The following is a 4,271-nucleotide window of genomic DNA, read 5'->3' on the forward strand; positions in this document are numbered from 1 at the left end:
TAGGGCAAATGTTACCCTTATTATAGTGCTAAATCACTTAACTATGCCGCTGAAGACACCAAGCAACATTCCCCATCCGATCACTTTTGACTGACACCGAGCAAAACAGTCGTCCCACTCCCTGTATGCTGAACGCTAAGCAGGGGTTCTACTATACAAGAATACATAACACGAACATACCACAGTCTTCCACCCGAGACACACACCTTGCACTTGAGGCTTTGTATAACGATGTAGAGAGAAATATATTTGCCTTTCTGAAAACAATTGAATGTATAATTTCTTTCCGTTTAAAAGCAATTTTATTGCATAACAACGATGTCAGGCGGAGGAAAATCTAAAGGATTTCCTTCTTCATTGTCTCATTTTTATTTTAAGTTGTTCAATGGGAACACAGACATGAACACACCAGTGACGTCATCAGTAACACCGAACATCACAGCTCGGCATTTACGAAATCAACCCACGGATCCCCTGGGAATGGTACCCGACTATGCGGTTTGATGTCAGCGGCTGTCAAAAATTAAAAAGCAGATAGGTAAACTTGAATTGAGGTTAAATGTGTAATTGTTAAATTGTGAAATGGAGCCATTTATCTTTTTTTTGTGTAGTTTTAGCTTTACAAAATTTGATTTTTTTTTTTAAATTTTTCCTTTTTAATGACGTGTTCTGAGAAATCAGAAACTATCTCTTCGTCTGGCTTTGATCCTGAAGAATAGCCAAATTTACATTCAAAATTGGATGATGTATAAATTTCGACCAATCAGGAAAAACTGTTTCGTTACCTTGGCAATGCAGGTTTTCGAAGTGTGGTACCATTGTTTTATCCCTCAAAATTTATATTGCCATCTGTCGCAATATCAAACAATAATCTTCATTTTTTACCAATCAGAATCCAGGGCATAGGATGCTATGCTTTCGCATTGATCCGGAACAAAATGTTCTTCATATTTACTCAAACACCTCAATAATATCATATCAGGCCCTTGGATAGCCAAATACATATAAATCTGATTGCTGTTTATTTCTTTCTCTTTATACTATCTTAATTTCTATTATATATTAAAGTTAAGAGTTTCACTAATAATATTTCAATCATGTTTGTGTTAAAGTCCCGAATGGTTTTTAGATTTCCTTATATTTTAAAACTCCCTTTTTGGACTCAATTTACAGTTAAAATGTAACATAAAACGCTGATTCTGAAATGAAGTTGGCTTTTTTTCAAAGTGTCCTATCTCACATTTACAGAAAAATCACCTTTTAGTTATGTTCGATATCGTTTGTTGAACAGGAGGACTAAGTGAATATGAACTAAAGAATGTAACACTTTCTGAAAAATGGGAAAACCATACAGTCTTCAGTCTAATGTCAAGCCGTTCCGTAGTGGACTGTGGGCGCAATGTGTCATGGCCACATCACGTGTATGTCGATTCGCCTACGAGGCCCCAAATGGGGTGCCGAAGTGTACTGGATATGACGCGTGGATCGTCGTGCACGAATCGAGCACTATCCAGCATGGATGTGTTCGTCAACAAAGGTGTTCGGTTACATTTCTGGGAATGATAAATGAAATAAAACATAAGACAGAATATTTATGAAGATTGGTTACGTACATAAAATGTAGTACATGTAGTTATACTGTGCGTTTTCATATACCTGTATATATTCAATCATCATTTTAAATAAAACAACACATCATGTTTTGTCAAGTGGCTAAGTATGTTTTTGTTCTTTATATCGCCAATAGCAGAGAAGCGTTAATGCCCTTAAATCTATGAAGCGGCATTGTAGAAATGTAAACGTTATGTTCTTTATGAAAATGATGTAGTTTTAAATACAAAACTGTACGGAATGATATTAATATATGATTTCAATCTCCTAAGATATGCTAGACACGTACGGCTACAGAGAGGATCAGGGAAGCCGCCATCTTGTACAACATCGTAGAGGTGAGACAGGATCAGGGTAGTGCAGCAAAGACTGTACCTCAATGTACACACGTCTGATGGTTGTCGACACGTTAACCAGGATGGAGAGGTCTGAACAGGATCATCGCCAAGTATTATGTACTGAGTAAGTCGTAAAGGATTTTAAAAAACGATTAAGGATAGAAATGATGTAGAGAAATGTACTTATCACTGTGTAGTCTTCTTCTTTACTTTCTCCGATTTATATGTGAATAATATAGAGAGTTTTGCAAGTTTGTTCTGTTTTGCATCACACATGATTTCTTGAGACGGAATATGCAAATACTTTGGAACATATAATTACAATTACATTTGTATTTTTCATCCAAACTTTATTGCGTTTTAAATTAGCAAAGTCGGCTTTAGGCATTGGAACAAAAAGGCTTACAATCGTACTATATTTTATCAATAACTGTTTTTATTAGAATATTAGTGTAAGTTTTAATCAGAAACTAATTGTTTTTCGACAGTTACAAGATTTCCGGTACTTCGTCGCCGGAACCTACACATTCTACGGTGTGAGTTAATTAGGAGATACAGGAGATGTTATCGGACAGTGACCTCTGGTCTCCAGGTAACCCAGATCAAGGTCAAGGCCACTGCGTCATGTTGACACAGGGACAGGTTTGGCCAGTGTGGATTGTCAGGAACTACTTTTCGCGATTTGTGGCAAATTAATTTTCGAGAAGGTTGTCGGATGTAGTAGTTGATCAGCCTGTCGACGTACATCCAATCAGCCGGGGTTCGATTCCCGTCTTTGGTCGCAAAAGGTCAGAGATTATCTGCCCGATCATGTGCATTTTTCTCGGTTTCTTACAGCACTTGACACATTTGAATGGATTTTGTAACGTGACTTGAAATTGATCCTAAAATATCGTATTTGTTAAAACGGATGTTAACAAAAACGTATATGGGTTACTTACACTGCGTAAAGCTAACATTAGGGAATGAAAAAATCCAACTTTTTTTCTTTAATTTACATGAATTATTACATTGAGATTTTCTATGCGCTATATACATTCATTCTCTAATGTTGATGAATGTCTTATAAGGTAACGAATTCAGAAACACAGGCTCACCGCCGACTAAACTGGGGAAAATTGAAAGTTCTGTGATTGTTTAGATTTATCTTAAGCTTCTACTTGTATGGACATATGTTTTTTTTTCGAATATGTGATATTAAACCATTTGCAAAGAATTTTAAATACTTTTCTTTGTAGTAATGCAAACGTTCCATTATCATCGTAATGTATCCGCATCGGATAGCCCCCCCCCCCCCCCCCCCCTGCTGAGGAGAAAGGATCATCTTCAGTATCCAATTCGGATATCCTATATGTTAGGGTAACCGGCATGTGTGCAGTTGTAATGAGTTCAATAGATTGTTGACAATCGTTATTTACCATGCCAGGTTAATCTCATACTTAATGTAAACTAAATATTTACATTAAGACGACAATGGATTTTGTTATGTAAAATGTAATTAGAAAGAAAGAGAATTCATTTTACTATATGTAAGTAAAATGTTTTGGGAAAAAAGTATATGTTGTGTTTCAAATGTTTACAGACATATATAACTGTAAGTGAATTTGGGTTTTCTTCGTTATTTTTCTAGATAAAAACATAAATTCACGATCAAATGCACCTACATTGTATATATAATTGATGGCAATCATGATTTCTTGATGCAATTACACCGTATTCGCGAAATGTTTTAAATTTTAGGTCTTCTGACCCGAAGGGTCTTTCGGTGAAAAAAAAATAAACAATTCTGGAAACGACCCCCCCCCCAATTTTAAATTTCAATATTCGTCTAGATATCATAATGTCTACATTGAAACAGGTTTAATGTCTACTTTGAAAAAAAATATATATGTTGAAATTTTAAGAGGCTATTTCATATTCTTCACACAGAGTATTGATGGAGTCTGAATGTCTGTAGCTACAATAGTTATACATCTAGTGAAAATTGTCCTTTATACGTCATTAAACATACTGATGTATTAAAAACTTCTCCATGAATAACGATTTGATATCGACGATCGCTATTTCGATTTTTGGTAATTGTCTATATTATTGAACATGTCAGGGAGTTATCCGCCATGCTTCAGAAGAAACCTACCAGAACTGCCGTGTAAAATATATTTGAATAGTCATGCTCGCCTTAGTTGTATTAATAATACATGCTCACATAAAAGTTGCTATGGAATTAGCAGGAACCGAATTATACGTACCCGACCTACTATGTTTTCTCGGTCGGGCAGGAACGTAATGGTACCAATGCATCATGCGTGCTAATGAGCACTT

General features: G+C 35.7%; 1 pseudogene; it reads left to right on the plus strand.

Moving 5' to 3' along the window:
* Window positions 1–399: 399 nt before the first annotated feature.
* LOC138312790 (uncharacterized) lies at window positions 400–2,677 on the plus strand (annotated as a pseudogene).
* The last annotated feature ends 1,594 nt before the right edge of the window (window positions 2,678–4,271 follow it).

The sequence above is a fragment of the Argopecten irradians genome, unplaced genomic scaffold (genome assembly GCF_041381155.1).
Source record: "Argopecten irradians isolate NY unplaced genomic scaffold, Ai_NY scaffold_0471, whole genome shotgun sequence".
Lineage (NCBI taxonomy): Eukaryota > Metazoa > Mollusca > Bivalvia > Pectinida > Pectinidae > Argopecten > Argopecten irradians.